The sequence below is a fragment of the Bufo bufo genome, chromosome 3, assembly GCF_905171765.1.
Source record: "Bufo bufo chromosome 3, aBufBuf1.1, whole genome shotgun sequence".
NCBI classification, from domain to species: Eukaryota; Metazoa; Chordata; class Amphibia; order Anura; family Bufonidae; genus Bufo; species Bufo bufo.
The window spans coordinates 601400378-601418393 of record NC_053391.1 but is presented as its reverse complement, the minus strand read 5'-3'; positions in this window follow the sequence as shown (position 1 = coordinate 601418393).

Genomic DNA, 18016 nt, shown 5'->3' with positions numbered 1-18016 from the left:
TTTCGGTGACGTCATCGGGGCAGGCGCACTGAGGGAGTGCTGAGGAGGCGAGCCTCCTTCTCTCAGAGCGCCTGCGCCGAATCAAGACAGGCGCGCGATTTTTGAAATGCAGACAGGGCCACCGGAGGAGGAGATCGCGGCTGGCCCTGTCAATCAACAGGAGGAGGGCGCGGTTTTTTGCGGCTGCTACCAGCAAGTAGACGCCCTACTTGCTGGTAGACAGGTAATTAGCATATTATAAAAGTACGTTTTTTGCCTTATCTACAGAACGAAAATGATTAATAACATAATGTATAGATATATCGCAGTATAGGGATTATAAGTAACCCCCAAAAAAATGGGGTTTAGTGGGGTGACAGAAGCCCTTTAAGTCCAACCTAGCGGAAATTTTCCACCTTAGATTTTGGCTTGAATCAGTTGCAAAATGTGCAACGAATCCATGCCAAAATCGCATGTGCTCCAGCTCCCGTAACAGCGTTCCCTGCCTGAGATCGGGGAACGTGTTAAATTGCAATAATAGCAGCTATTAGTGGAATATACCAATTCAGGCCACTAGGTGGCAGCACTGTATAGTTATATTGAAAATAAAGTGTTCAATGATGTCTATATAGCCATCAATGAACACAATGGGCAATTGAATGATTGCCAGTTATAGTCAGCCAGGGTGAAAGTTAAAAAAAAAGTTTAAAAAAGATTTTAAAAATATAAAAAATGACATTGCATTGTAATTCCGTAAAAAATGACATGCTGCAGATTTAAAAACCTGCTGCTTCAATACACTGAAAATTTTCCTCCTGCAAATCCAGATGGAAAATCTGTCCATCCAGCATTCCCACTATGCGTGAAGATACCCTGAGGGGCTATTCACACGACTGTATCGGTTTTGCTGACCGCAAATTGCGGATCCACCAAATACCGATGCGGTCTGTGGGCATCCCACACTTTTCACAGGCGCCATTGTAACACTGACTTTTCTTGTCTGCAAAACGGAGAAGAATAGGACATGTTCTATCCTTTTTGTGGGGCCACAGAAGAGACATACAGATGCAGACAGCACATGTAGTGCTGTACGCATTTTTTATGGCCCCATTGAAAGAAATGTGGATCGGACACAGACCGAAAATATGGCCGCGTGAATAGCTGTTTATTTTTTATTAATTTTTTTAAGAAACAGAGCCGCCCTTTTCCATGGGTTTTATTTAGTATTCCAGTTATTCATTTCAATGGGACTGAACTGTAATACCATAATGCCAGAAAAAAGCCATGGACGTGATCTTCCCTGTTTCTGTGGGGGGGGGACAGATACATACAGTACTGTGCAACAGTAAGATTTTAGGCAGGATTGAGGAAAAGTAAGAATGCTTTCATTAATAGAAGTGCTAATAGTTTATTTTTATCAATTAACAAAATGCAAAGTGAATGAACAAAAGAGAAATCAAAATCAAATCAAAATTTGCTTTGACCATCCTTTGCTGTCAAAACAGCATTAGTTCTTCTAGGTAGACTCGGAAGGGAGGAAGGAACTCGGCAGGGAGGTTGTTCCAAGTGTCTTAGAGAACTAACCAGAGATCTTCTGTGGATGTAGGCTTGCTCAAGTCCTTCTGTCTGTTCAGGTAATCCCAGACAAACTTGATGATGTTGAGATTAGGGCTCTGTGAGGGCTATTGGTGAAATTGGCTGTATATTTGGGGTCATTGTCCTGCTGCAGAATAAATTTGGAGCCAATCAGATGTCTCCCTGATTGTATGATAAGTATCTGCCTGTATTTATCAGCATTGAGGACACTATTCATCCTAACCGACTGCCATCTCCATTTGCTGAAACGCAGCCCCAAACCTAAATATTTAAAAAATTTGACTCATCAGCCCAGAGAACCTGCTGTCATTTTTCTGCAACCTATTTCTTATGTTGTTATGTTGTACAATTAAGTTGCTTGGCCTTGTTTCCATGTTGATGGTATGGCTTTTTGGCCGCAGTTCTTCCATGACCACCACTTCTGGCCAGACTTCTCCGAACAGAAGATGGTGTACCTGGGTCCCCCTGGCCAGTTCTGAGCTGATGGCACTGCTGGACATGTTGTGATTTTAAAGGAAAGTAAGCATGATGTGTCCTTCATCTGCTGCACTGTTTCCTTGCCCGACCACTGTGTTTGTGCTCCTCAACATGGTCAGGAGTAATGGTGTCCTCAAACCTGAGAAACACAGGCAGATACTTATATTTGAGCAGATATATAGTTTTATGGGGAAAAGATTCTGTAAAATTTGTATTTTATTCATGCAAATCCCTGCTCTGTCTGTGTTTAGGAGTCCAGTAGGCGGTCCTATCAGTGATTGACAGCTATCTCTGTACGTACAGTCCTAAAGAGAAGAGTGTTAATCACTGATTATGATGCCCCTGTGAACAATAGAAAGAGCAGGGATTTACATGAATAAATGTGGCTGCTGTAAAGCATGTCTTTGAACTGCTGTGAACAGCAGCTCCGAAAAGATGGCTGCCCCCATAATCATGTACAGAAATGTAAAAAATTGTAAGATACCAATACACATTATATAAAAGTTGGCCAAGCCTATTGATTTTGGTAAGATCAGCCAACAATCTAATGTGTATGGGGGCCTCCCAAAACATCCTCTCCACTAAGGCAGAAATGGCAAATGGGGAGAGGGATCAGGCATGTTGGATTTTAGCATGTCTGTCTGATCTTTTGTTCTTGCAATGGCATGTACCCCTTTCCCCACTGAAATAAATATGCAAGCTCCACTTAGCATGCCGGCTTCAAATGCTCTTCAGGAACATAGAATAAATGCAGCAATTCTTTATGCCTGCATTCACCACTAGAGGGAGCTTAGGTACTTATTGCATACAATTTACAAATTGAACTCAATAATAACACAGTATGCAGCAATCACCTAGTCTTCCTCTAGTGGGAAACGCAGGTTGCCAGAACTTTGGGCAGATTTACTGAAGTCTGGCATTTTATTTTCCAGGCTTAGTCAAAAGTCATCTGGAGAGAAATGCAGCTATTTATTAACAGGTACATGTCTCTTAATAAATGTGTCACATGTTGGGCTGTTTGTGCGGCATAAACTGAAATCTATAGCGTATTATGGCGTAAATTATGGTAAGCGTGTTGGGCAAGGCATACTGCCGTCCTTTAACCCTATCCCCATTTTTATAAAAATGGTGAGAATGGAGGAAAATCCTAAAAGCTGCGACTGTTTGCGCAAAAATGGGCTACTTTTATTCGCCAAGAACACTGGCCTACACCTGTAGTAGTTTTTCCCCTATGCATTTTATAGCTCAATATAAAAAAATAAAAAAACTGATCTCAGACACACTTCAAAAAATATATTAAGAAATTAATGAGCACAGAATTTCCAATGTATTTCAATTAAGGTCAGAAGCATTTGTGGATTGTTATCCTTTCACCATGGTGTATTCCATTCTGTCTGTGTGAGTACAGCCCAGAAGCACATTCAGTGAGTGATGGTCGGTCTGTCAGAGGGCCACAATGAACACTTATACAGAGTCTTATCACATTTTTTACTGCAGAGACAAAGAAAAGGCAGCCATCCAGAACATTACATGGTAGACAACTGTGTGTGGGCGAGAGAGGCTCTTTCACTGAAATACTCCGAGCAAAAATGAAAAAGAAGCTTTTCATGTTTTTAATACTTTCCCCTTCTCATTTATATATGCATTTGTTTCTGGTGTTCTAATAAAAAAAAATATGGAGGAAGGCATATAAAGTCAAATTTAAAAAAACTGTCGTTGCCCATAGCAACCAATTATAGGGAAGTTTTCATTTTCTCAGAGTAGTTTATTTAAGCTAGGCTCTGACTCGATGGGCAACTTGGCTACCTTTTCTAAATGATGTACCTACTGTACACTAGTACAAAGGGACTAGACTAGCCTGTCTAATCTAACACATGGTGGGTAAGAAACTTAACATAAACCTATCCAGAAGTGGACTGGATACATATCTTCCGGTTTATATCAAACTCCTTCAAAATAATCATTTATGAAAGTGGCTACAATTTGCTGTTGTGTTTCTTTACCTTTATGGCTGATATAGCTCGTGGTCACATGTGGTCACATGACCATGTCCATGCAGCTCTTTCTTATTTCCTGTTATGTTATGTCCATGGGCGTGTCAGTCATAGAGGAGTGTCTATGTAACTAGCTGGGTGGGAGGAGCTATAAACCAGCTGGGTGTTGTTAAGGGGCGGGGCAGGAGCAGAGGAAGGAGAATTGCATCATGGGTTTGGTTGGATACAGCAGCAGGAAGTGCTGCATACAGGATGGAAACTAAACAGATTGATTGGTTTATATGGTGAAAACGGGTCAGGAGAGTCCAAACTGAAAAACAACATGGGGAAGTTGTAATCGAGGTAAGCACCTACATTTGCATATCTGCTAAAAACCGTAGTAATCCCGGAAAACCGCTTTAAAGAAAACTTTAGAGGAGTTGTATGAACTCTGTAATCATTCGATATTTTCAAATTTTTACTATTATATTCCCACTTTTATATTGCCATACCTGACATATCAAATAAAAGGCGGACCATGTAAAAGTGGTCATACACATTAGATAGAAGTAGGATGCTGGTTGAAAAACCTTTGAATGACCGTCTGGTGAACGATCACCTCGCAGACACTGCTATACACATTTTAGTCCATATTACCTATCGTAGTTGTTCAGACTGGCCATACATATTCAACAGCACCGTTCAAAGGCAGATCGATCTTTCTGAGAACCTCCAAAGAACAATCTTTTGTCCATCAATTACTTTTCTTTGAATTAAAGATCTTTTGTCTATGGGATAAAAATTTAAGACAATGCAGCTTCTCCTCAGACTAATATGGCGTGTCATCAGCAGACCAAAACAATCTTTCATTGTTACATTTTACCCAACGAATGATCATTTTGGTTGAAATCCTCCATTTGATCAACTTTAGACTAATGTGTATGGCCATCTCAATATATAGATGGGTCTAGTCCATTAGAACTGGAACCATTTTTTAGGTTCTGTTCTCTTGCAGTTTGTGAGATACATTGGCCACATGTGCCGAGAAAGTCCTTTTGGCATCCATTAGACTGGTAAAGCTCACAGAGTATGTACACTTTGTATATACTTTATCCAAAGTGTGAAAAATCAAAAGACCTCAGAACAAAGGTCTCCATTTAAGTTGATGTGTGGTGTCTCCACATGCAGAAATTTCTAAATTTGGTGTGATAACAGATCAGCATGGAGTTGGGCAATGGGCATATTTATGTAGCAAATGTCCTTTTGTGAGCATGAGGTAACATACTTTTTTTGGACACATTATTACATGAATACATGCTACCCTGCCAAATTCAGAGGTATCTGCTGATAGCAGTACTATGATATAGCCCCATTGAATTGAATATAATGCATGGATGGGCCAGGACCACAAAGGTGAGAGCTACTTTTTGGTAGCTGTTTTCTGTTCTGGCTAATCAAGGTTCCCAAACCGGAATCTCTGATGTGACGTCAGTATGCCCCAATAAGGTATATGAAAAGGGGTTGTTGTCATGATGTAACCCCTCTAGCTTTCTTTTCACGTGTCCTTGCTCTGTCCATATGCATTCAATAACTGTGGGCCGAATGATTGTTCAGCTGACAGCTCTCTCTCCCGACTGCCTCCCATCTCAGCCAAACTAGTATGGCATGCAATGGGGAGAGCGGAGAAAGCTGCTGCCAGACAATTTCAGCAGTAGCTTATTTCCCAGGAAAACAAAGGGACCAAGTTAACATATTCTTTTCGCCCGATCCTTTTCTCCCGAACATCATCTGTCGGGGGAGAGTTGGGAGCTCCCCACACACATTAGTATGTTGGGCAAACCTGTCGTTCTTGGCGGGTATGGCTGAGAAAAGTATAATGTGTATGGCCAACCCTGTCTGATGTAGGGTTCACAGTCTAGTTTCTATAAGTACACAGCCGCTATTCAGGTGCATTATGTGCAGATGTAGGCCAAATATGTCTCTCATGCTGTTTTCAACTACATGTTCCTCAAGTTCCTCTGGCAGCTAGGACAACTGGAGAGCCACATGACTGAGATGACGTATCTGCTGCAACTAAATTGAAGTCTGCTTCAGAAGCAGAACAAAACATTCAGTGTATATATAATTATACTCCTTGGGGACGCTATATGAATGTAGGTTTTACTGTAGAAGCTAAAATAGATGTGGCCATTACTAACTCTCAAGCGAGTCAACAAGCCGTCTTATTGGACCTGCAATGCCCTTGAAATCCTTTCTATACCTCATTACCCAAGTCACCGATATGTAAGAGTTGAGTAAAACGCCACAACACTAATTGAGGAAGGTGGTGTGAAAATGGCATACGTGTCAGTGGCTGGCAATACTGAATTAGTCTATGATTCATTAGGTTCCATTAAGTCAAGAAAAAGCAAGTGGCCTTATTAATAGTTTCTCCTAATTAACCTGCAATGGGCAAATATTTTATAAAATGGTATTAAATAATCAGACAAATTATCTACAACAAACAGATGGCACATCATTCACATATAATATTATGTGTCTTGTGCATAGTTTATCATAGTATCAGATGAACCTTTGTCTTTGTAGCATGGAGAACAATGGAGATCTGTGCTTACGTTCCCCTTTCACATGCAGTTAAACATTCAAATGTCCCTCTACCTTGAGACCAAATTATACGGCATTATCTCAACCATGGTTATCTCACATTTTAATGGTGGTGGATTGGGTTCTCCCAGCCTCCCAGAAAGAATACCTAGGGTGTTGTAAGGCTAGATCGTGCCACCTGCCAACAAAACATAATGGTCCCAAACTTTAAATCTTTATCTGTTAAGCCTCATTTCACATCCGTGTCTTTTCCATGTTTTTTGCAGACTGCACATTGACCCATTCATTTCTATGGGTCCACAAAAAAATACGACCACGCAAATGTCCGTGTGCAATCCGCTTCTGTGTGGCTATTCCGCAAATTATACATGTCCTATTTTTAATCGTTTTGCAAACAAGAGTAGCTATTTTTATTAATGGGACTGAGAAAAATGTGAAGTGCACATGGAAGGTGTGAATCCGTAGTTTGCAGACTGTGATACAGACATGGTTATATGCATGAGGCCTCAAGCAAATGATGTGGGCAAAATTGATCTTCTGTAATGTATTATACATGTTTCCATTCCAAAGGGTTTAGACCACGACTCCTTTATGGAAGGACTCAGAGAGGTGGCCCCAAGCAGCTGGGGAGACATTTTTGACAGAAATGATCATATGCTATATAAATGTTTCTCTGTAGTAGTGGTGGAGCTCCGCACACTAGGTTAGCTGGTGCCAGCAAGGACTTAGTAGTCGTAATCAGAGAAGAGAAAATTGCGGCACACAGGTTTTAAATGTTTCTCTGGCCCCACCAATCTGTAGCTTAATAGGATTGTCCCACAAAAACATATTCTACATTTTTTAAACCAGAGCCTGGATCTGAATACTTTTATAATTACATGTAATTAAAAATTTTGTATAGCCACTGAGTTATTCATTGAAACCTATCTGTATAGCGCCACCTGCTGTTTGTTCTATTTCTAAATTCTTTGTCCACCTCACTGAGATGGAAGTTCATCCTCAGTTCCATCCTTTAACTGCCACCAGCTACATTAGAAAGGACACGGCCCCCTGAGCTTCCAGCTTGTAATAAATGTAGCAGAGAAAATGGAGCAATGAATAGGCAGATCTCTGGACCCATGGCGGTACACGGTGCTTGTAGCTTTGTTACAAAGAGATTGTCACCTACTATATGATATCCAATTTTCATTTTTTCAACATATTTCAGTTCTTGTGTGCTGATTGTTGTCTCCAGAGACAGATGAAATATATAGAGTTTGTATTCATTTTAGCATGAATTTGGACCAGTGGTGAAACCCAGTAGTACAATATTGAGAAGTTCCGGTTTAGACTGTAATCTATTCACCATGTAAGTGTGATTATTTCAAACATTACATTCTGTTGTTCGGTATGGGAATGTACCAGCTTTAGAAATTTATGGGAAGTTGACAAGGGAAGAGAGTTGGCAGAACAAAACTGGAAAGGTTAACAAGACTAGAACAGTACAATCCTCAAGAAACCTTTTGGATCTCCTCAGACAACTGCTACAAAGGTAATTTGTTTTCTTGGCTAAGTAAACAATACATTGAGGTTGCATGAGCGAGGAAAAAAACATATCGCAAATTGAGTATCTAAACGGGCGAGTTTTAACACTGAGAGGCGTTAACAATTTGGAAAAGAGTTTGCTGTTCACTGAGCAAGCACTCTATGGGATAGATGAGGGGGAGGGTGAAAGTGAGGAGGCTGAGGAAAGTGAGGTAGCTAGCTGGGTAACAGTTAGAAAGCGGGGTAGAGGGAAGAGTGCCAAGGAGGCTAACCCTGATCTGTCACACCCAACAAGTTTGCACAGTTGCCAGATGAGGGGGAAGTCGGTTCAGGGACAGCACTGCTGCAGCTGGACACTTCCTCTACCAGTCGGGAATGTCAGCTCCAGTAAGCAGAAGAGCAGGGCAGGCCAGACAGGTGCTGGTAGCGGTAGACTCTATTATATAGGGTACAGAAAGGGCAATCTGTCACAAAGACCATGATCGCCGAACAGTGTGTTGTCTTCCTGGCGCTAGAGTTTGACACAACATTGGGTTCCTGGAGAATTGGGCTGACTTCTCTGTCAGCTACAGGCTCTATCGTAGGAATGGTCTGCACCTCAATGGGTAAGGGGCAGCTGTGTTTGGGGGAAAGATGGCTAGAAGGTTGGAGGAGTGTTTAAACTAGGGACTGGGGGGGTAATTACGTTATAGGATGGGAATATAGTGCAGATAGAGACCGGGGGCAAGGTAGTGGGACTGGGGGAGGAATGGAAGAAGGGACTAGAACAGTTCAGAAGGAAAGATGTAGGCTAAAAAATACAAACCGGATTCCAAAAAAGTTGGGACACTATACAAATCGTGAATAAAAACTGAATGCAATGATGTGGAGGTGCCAACTTCTAATATTTTATTCAGAATAGAACATAAATCACGGAACAAAAGTTTAAACTGAGAAAATGTACCATTTTAAGGGAAAAATATGTTGAATCAGAATTTCATGGTGTCAACAAATCCCCAAAAAGTTGGGACAAGGCTATTTTCACCACTGTGTGGCATCTCCCCTTCTTCTTACAACACTCAACAGACGTCTGGGGACCGAGGAGACCAGTTTCTCAAGTTTAGAAATAGGAATGCTCTCCCATTTTTGTCTAATACAGGCCTCTAACTGTTCAATCGTCTTGGGCCTCCTTTGTTGCACCTTCCTCTTTATGATGCGCCAAATGTTCTGTATAGGTGAAAGATCTGGACTGCAGACTGGCCATTTCAGTACCCGGATCCTTCTCCTACGCAGCCATGATGTTGTGATTGATGCAGAATGTGGTCTGGCATTATCTTGTTGAAAAATGCAGGGTCTTCCCTGAAAGAGATGACGTCTGGATGGGAGCATATGTTGTTCTAGAACCTGAATATATTTTTCTGCATTGATGGTGCCTTTCCAGACATGCAAGCTGCCCATGCCACACGCACTCATGCAACCCCATACCATCAGAGATGCAGGCTTCTGAACTGAGCGTTGATAACAACTTGGGTTGTCCTTGTCCTCTTTGGTCCGGATGACATGGCGTCCCAGATTTCCAAAAAGAACTTCGAATCGTGACTCGTCTGACCACAGAACAGTCTTCCATTTTGCCACACTCCAGTTTTAAATGATCCCTGGCCCAGTGAATACGCCTGAGCTTGTGGATCTTGCTTAGAAATGGCTTCTTCTTTGCACTGTAGAGTTTCAGCTGGCAACGGTGGATGGCACGGTGGATTGTGTTCACTGACAATGGTTTCTGGAAGTATTCCTGAGCCTATTCTGTGATTTCCTTTACAGTAGCATTCCTGTTTGTGGTGCAGTGTCGTTTAAGGGCCCGGAGATCACGGGCATCCAGTATGGTTTTACGGCCTTGACCCTTATGCACAGATATTGTTCCAGATTCTCTGAATCTTCGGATGATGTTATGCACAGTTGATGATGATAGATGCAAAGTGTTTGCAATTTTTCGCTGGGTAACACCTTTCTGATATTGCTCCACTATCTTTCTGCGCAACATTGTGGGAATTGGTGATCCTCTACCCATCTTGGCTTCTGAGAGACACTGCCACTCTGAGAAGCTCTTTTTATACCCAATCATGTTGCCACTTGACCTAATTAGTGTTAATTGGTCTTCCAGCTCTTCGTTATGCTCAAATTTACTTTTTCCAGCCTCTTATTGCTACTTGTCCCAACTTTTTGGGGATTTGTTGACACCGTAAAAATTGGAATCAACTTATTTTTCCTTTAAAATGATACATTTACTCGGATTAAACGTTTGATCTGTCATCTACGTTCAATTACAAATAAAATATTGAAATTTGCCATCTACACATCATTGCATTCAGTTTTTATTTACAATTTGTTTAGTGTCCCAACTTTTTTGGAATCCGGTTTGTATACATAAACCTCTTAATTGTATGTATACTAATGCCAGAAGCCTGACTAATAAAACTGGGGAACTGGAATTAGTGATGTGTGAGGAGGACTCTGACATAGTGGGAATAACTGAGACAGGGCTGGATGATAGCTATGACTGGGCAGTTAATGTACAAGGTTACCGTCTGTTTAGAAAGGATTGTCAAAACCTTAGAGGGGGAGGGGTCTGCCTTTATGTAAAGTCCTGTCTAAAGCCCACAGTCCGAGAAGATATAAATGAGGAACATGAACATGTGGAGTCACTGTGGGTATGAATTTATTATAAACCACCTAATATACCAGAGTCCACATAAAATCTACTACTAAATGAGATAGATGAGGCGGCAAATCATAATGAGGTGGTTATTATGGGGGACTTCAACTACCCAGATTTAGACTGGGAAACTGAAAGCTGTATATCTCATAAAGGAAACAGGTTCTTGGCAATAACCAAAGACACTTATCAATCCCAACTGGTTCAGAACCCGACTAGAGGGACGGCCATACTGAACTTATTATTAACCAATAGGCCTGACAGAACAACAGATGTGCAGGTTGGGGGACACCTGGGAAATAGTGACCATAAAGTAATAACCTTCCAATTATCCTTCAAACAAGCATTTCTACAGGGAGGAACAAAAATACCAAACTTCAAAAAAGCTAAATTTAGCCAACTAAAAGAGGCCATAGGCGTAACTAACTGGGACAAAGCCCTCAAAAATAAAAATACCGCCACAAAATGGGATATTTTTAAAAGCATTCTAAAATCTAATTGTGAGAGTTACATACCTTATAGGAATAAAGGGTTAAGGAACAAGAAGAAACTAATGTGGATAAATAGAACTGTAGAGAAAGCAATAAATGACAAAAAGAAAGCATTTAAATCACTAAAACAGGAGGGTAGCGAGGAAAAACTATAAGGAAAAAAATAGAATATGTAAAAAATAAATAAAAGCCGCCAAACTAGAGACCGAGAGATTAATTGCCAAAGAGAGTAAAACTAACCCTAAAATGTTCTTCAATTATATGACTGGTAAAAAGTATAAATCTGAAGGTGTCGGCCCTCTACAGAGCAATGAGGGGGAAGTTGCAGAGAGCGACGAGGAGAAAGCAAAGTTATTAAATATTTTTTTCCCCCACTGTATTCACTGAGGAAAATATACTGTCAGATGAAATGCAGAATGTAAAAGTAAATTACCCATTAAAAGTGCCCTGTCTGACCCAGGAAGAAGTACAACAGCGACTTAAAAAGATTAAAATAGACAAATCGCCAGGACCAGATGGCATACACCCCCGTATCCTAAGAGAATTAAGTAATGTCATAGCCAGACCCTTATTTCTGACATTTACAGACTCTATACTGACAGGGAGTGTTCCACAGGATTGGCGCATAGCAAATGTGGTGCGAATATTCAAAAAGGGTGCAAAAACAGACCCCGGAAATTATAGGCCGGTTAGGCTACTTTCACACTCGCGTTTTGGCTTTCCGTTTGTGAGATCCGTCTAGGGCTATCACAAGCGGTCCAAAACGGATCAGTTTTGCCCTAATGCATTCTGAATGGAAAATGATCTGCTCAGAATGCATCAGTTTGCATCCAATCAGTCTCTATTCCGCTGCAGCATTTTGCTGTCCGCTTGACGAAACTGAGCCAATCTGGCACAATAGAAAACGGATCCGTCTCCTATTGACTTTCAATGGAGTTCATGACTGATCCGTCTTGGCTATGGTACAGATAATACAGACGGATCCGTTCATGACGGATGCATGCGGTTGTATTATTGTAACGGATCCGTTTTTGCAGATCCATGACGAATCCGCCCAAAACGCGAGTGTGAAAGTAGCCTCAGTTTAACATCTGTCGTGGGTAAACTGCTATCTTGGAGCAAATAACATCAAATCAGCATGGCTTCATGAGGGATCGGTCATGTCAAACTAATTTAATCAGTTTCTATGAGGAGGTAAGTTCTAGACTTGACAGTAGTGAATCAATGGATGTTGTATATCTGGGCTTCTCCAAAGCATTTGACACTGTACCACATAAAAGGTTAGTATATAAAATGAGAATGCTCGGACTGGGAGAAAACGTCTGTATGTGGGTAAGTAACTGGCTCAATGATAGAAAACAGAGGGTGGTTATTAATGGTACACACTCAGATTGGGTCACTGTCACTAGTGGGGTACCTCAGGGGTCAGTACTGGGCCCTATTCTCTTTAATATATATTTATTAATGATCTTGTAGAAGGCTTGCACAGTAAAATATAAATTTTTGGAGATGACACTAAACTGTGTAAAGTAATTAACACTGAGGAGGACACTATACAGCTACAGATGGATCTGGAAAGATTGGAGGCTTGGGCAGAGAAGTGGTAGATGAGGTTTAACACTGACATATGTAAGGTTATGTACATGGGAAGGAATAATGCAAGTCACCCGTACATACTAAATGGTAAATCAATCGGTAACACTGACATGGAAAAGGATCTAGGAATTTTAATAAACAGCCAACTAAGCATTAAAAACCAGTGTCCGGCAGCTGCTGCCAAGGCCAATAAGACAATGGGTTGCATCAAAAGGGGCTTAGATGCCCGTGATGAGAACATAGTCCTACCACTTTACAAATCTCTAGTCAGACCACACATGGAGTACTGTGTACAGTTCTGGTCTCCTGTGAACAAGGCAGACATAGCAGAGCTGGAGAGGGTACAGAGGAGGGCAACTAAAGGAATAACTGGAATGGGGCAACTACAGTACCCAGAAAGATTATCAACATTTGGGTTATTCACTTTAGAAAAATGATGACTGAGGGAAGATCTAATAACTATGTATAAATATATCAGGGGACAGTACAGAGATCTCTCCCATCATCTATTTATCCCCAGGATTGTGATTGTGACGAGGGGACATCTTCTGCGTCTGGAGGAAAGAAGGTTTGAACACAAACATAGAAAAGGATTCTTTATGGTAAGAGCAGTAAGACTATGGAACTCTCTGCCTGAGGAGGTGGTGATGGTGAGTACAATAAAAGAATTCAAGAGGGGCCTGGATGTATTTCTGGAGCGTAATAATATTACAGGCTATAGCTGCTAGAGAGGGGTCGTTGATCCAGGGAGTTATTCTGATTGCCTGATTGGAGTTGGGAAGGAATTTTTTCCCCCTTAAGTGGGGGAAATTGGCTTCTACCTCACAGTTTTTTCTTTCCTTCCTCTGGATCAACTTGCAGGATAACAGGCCAAACTGGATGGACAAATGTCTTTTTTCGGCCTTATATACTATGTTACTATGTAATTGGGTACCATATGCAGAGTGGGATAATGAAGAAATGTTGGACAGGTTGACATTAATGTTTTTGGTTTGCATTCCTTGAGGTCTTAAAGAACAGGACCTTCTATATGCAGCATTACAAAACCAGTTCAGCTCTAGGGATAAGATGCTCTCTGGTGGTTGAGGAAGACTTGTGCAGTAATCGAAAAAACAAAACCTCAATTGCTGCCTGAATTTATAGAACTATCATTTATTAGGGCTTCTTCACACGTCACTGAATCATTTACATGTGCTGTCTGTGTTCTCTACGGACAGCATATGGATCCAGTGGTTTAATCTATTCAGTTTATTCACACCGTAATCAGTGGAAGAACAACTGAAGCACGGACTCCTTTGGTCCATGTTGTGAACTAAACACACCCTTTGAAGTCTATATGTCCGTGAAGACCACTGAATGAACACAGATTCCATCCGTGTTCTGTGAATTGTTTTTACTGACCATTGGTAGAAGACGCTCTGGAAATCCCCTTAGGGGTGCACGTGGAAACCAGATGACACATGGAGGTCAAACACCAGTCATATGGACCCTCCATAGACATTGTCACAGATGACACATTGATCAACTTGTCGCGGACTTTGTCACAGGATGTGTGACTAAGGCCTTGCTCAAAGAATTAGAGACATATGGATCGATGTGTCAGGCTATTATCGTGATTGAAGCAGACGTTCCAGATAATTGCCTGATCATCAGCAGAGGTGAGAGCCAATGGTGTACCTCCAATAGAATAAGACCATACAACTGCTATGGGGCCCGTAGGGAAAAGGGGTGGGTAGTGGGGAATAGGTCCTGCCCCCTAATTACACTCATTACGTCCAGTGTTCCATGATATTTCCTTACCCGTGAAATTTCCCTACCCTCGTTACTTCCTGTTGCGACGCGGCCGCATCGGACATGGCGTTCCCTGTGACGCAGGCGCACAACGACTGGTAGGGAAATTTCACGCCAGAGTTGGGGAGAAGGAGCCACTTAATGTGCTTGCGCCTTACCTCTCAGCTGGCCCCAGATGATCAGACACTGCGCGTGCGCAGTGAGTAGTAGGGAGATTTAACAGAACAAATGGCCATCAGATCTCCCTACCCCCAGATTGCGCAGGTGCGGTGATCGGATGGATGTTTGGTATAAGAGATCTCCCTGTCCGCTGGTGCGCACGCACGGTGTATCCCGATGGGAGTAGTTAGCCGAGTTTGCGCACTGGACCGTAATCTTTCCCTACCCTCTAACCGCTAGTGAGGCTCCTGGCGCATGCGCATTGTTGGCCGATGTCCAGCTAAGAGGTAAGGCGCAAGCTCATTAGGTGGCCTCTTCTCCCCAACTCAGGTGTGAAAATTCCCTACCCCATCGTGCGCCTGCACGGCGTAGCACACCTCCTTCCAAAGCTGGGAACGTCATGTCCGGTGCGGCCGCGTAACAATAGGAAGTGACGAGGGTAGGGAAATTTCACAGGTAGGGGAAATATCACGGAACACCAGCTACCATCAGTGGAGAAAGCTAATGCACCTGGCAGGGGCGTTTCTAGGTCAAAACATTCTGGCCTGGGCCCCTGATGTTTTGTCCCAGGCCCGAATGTGCTGGCTACCTGTTAGATATGACTGTATTGCCATCCTCAGGACGGCAATACAATTGAATCTAATGCACTGCAAGAGCTGAAGGACCTGTGATGACCTCACAGGTCATGTGATCAGTTCTAAATGCAGTAGCTAAAAAAAGGACCTGCGATTATGTCACCATCATGTGACCAGTGCAGGAGAGGATGGCTCAGCAGTGAAGAGAAGCCCTGGGAAGAGGCTGAGGTGAATTTTGCTACATGAGCAGAGCTAAGTGAAGATTACTCAGTGTGAGAGGCAGAGCAATGTTGGGAGTTGTAGTTATTTAACTGGGACTGTTTGTTAGGGCTGAAGGGAGGTAAGTTATTTACATGGGACAGTGAGGTGGAGTGATGTTAATCACTTGGGGCTGAAATTTGGAAGTGGCTGGGATAGGGTGATGTTATTTACATGGGACTGTATGTTGAGGGGTAATGTTATTTATATGGGACTGCATGTTGAAGGCATCTGTGGGAGGGAGTGATATTATTTATTGGGATTGAATGGGGGCATACTAAAAGGAATGACAGAATGGAATGCCCATAGACTTTGACAGGGGAAGAGAATGCCTATAGACTATATTGAAGCCAAACGGAATGCCCATAGAGTATAATGGGAAGCAAAGTATCAGATAATTTGTAGGCAAATTTGAAAAAAATATCAATTTATCCTTTACCACAGATCTTCCCCGTGTATAGTAACATCTTTTACAATTGAAATAACTTAGGATTTTTCCTGTTTTCTATGGAATGACAGGTGAATAGCACAATGGAATGCCCATAGAGTATAATGGGAAGAAAGATGGGCCATGGAGACGAGAAGCATATGACACATCAAATAAATCTTTCGCAGGTATACTATCCGAACACAGTAGCATTGATCTAAATTTAGATTAGGTGGGATTATCATTATTTTCTATGGAATGACAAGTGTGAATGACACCAAGAATGCCTATAGACTATAAAGAAGCCAAACGGAATGCCCATAGAGTATAATGGGAAGCAAAGTATCAGATACTTTATAGGCAAATCTGAAAAAAAATATCAATTTATCCTTTACCACAGATCTCCCCCGTGTATAGTAACATCTTTTACAATTGAAATAACTTTGGATTTTTCTTGTTTTCTATGGAATGACAGGTGAATAGCACAATGGAATGCCCATAGAGTATAATGGGAAGAAACATGGGTCATGGAGTTGAGAACCATATGACACATCAAATAAATCTTTAGCAGGCATACTATTTGAACACAGTAGCATTGATCTAAATTAAGATTAGGTGGGATTATCATTATTTCCTATGGAATGAAAAGTGTGAAGCACACAATGGAATGCCTATAGACTATAATGGGAAGTAAAATATGATTTTATTTGTAGGTTAATCTGTGTTATTTAGCAATATTATGCCCATAGACTATAATGGGAAGTACAGTTGTGTTCAAAATTATTCAACCCCCACTGAAATTGAGTGTTTTGGCCAGTTTGACATTGATTTTGATCATTTCAGTCATCTTGTTTACAATTAAATCAAAAAAGGCACTTGTAAGTCAGACAAATATAACATAACATTTATAATGAAATAACCACAAATGTATTTTCTGTGCTCACATGATTATCAGTTTTATTCAACCCCCAAGTGACATTCAATCTTAGTACTTAGTACAACATCCTTTTCCAGTTATAACAGCTTTTAAACATGAAGCATAGCTTGACACAAGTGTCTTGCAGCGATCTACGGGTATCTTCGCTCATTCTTCATGGGCAAAAGCCTCCAGTTCAGTCACATTCTTAGGCTTGCGCGCTGCAACTGCTTTCTTTAAGTCCCACCAGAGGTTCTCAATCGGATTTAAGTCTGGTGACTGCGATGGCCACTTCAAAATGTTCCAGCCTTTAATCTGCAACCATGCTCTAGTGGACTTGGAGGTATGCTTGGGATCATTGTCCTGTTGAAAGGTCCAACGTCTCCCAAGCCTCAGGTTTGTGACGGACTGCATCACATTTTCATCCATTATTTCCTGGTACTGAAGAGAATTCATGGTACCTTGCACACGCTGAAGCTTCCCTGTACCTGTAGAAGCAAAACAGCCCCAAAGCATGATTGACCCCCCCGCCATGCTTCACAGTAGGCAAGGTGTTCTTTTCTTCATAGGCCTTGTTCTTCCTCCTCCAAACATAGCGTTGATCCATGGGCCCAAACAGTTCTAATTTTGTTTCATCAGTCCACAGAACACTATCCCAAAACTTTTGTGGTTTGTCCACATGACTTTTGGCATACTGCAGTCGACTCTTCTTATTCTTTGGGAGTTCTGGCATGGAGGCCTTCATTACGCAGTGTCTGAGCTGAAACTTCAGTACCCACATCTGACAAATCTTTTTTCAGTTCCTCAGCAGTCACACGGGGACTTTTCTCCACTTTGCGCTTCAGGTAGCGCACAGCAGTCGAAGTCAGCTTTTTTTTTCTGCCACGACCAGGTAGCGTTTCAACAGTGCCCTTTGCCTTGAATTTGCGAATGATGCTTCCTATGGTGTCTCTTGGTATGT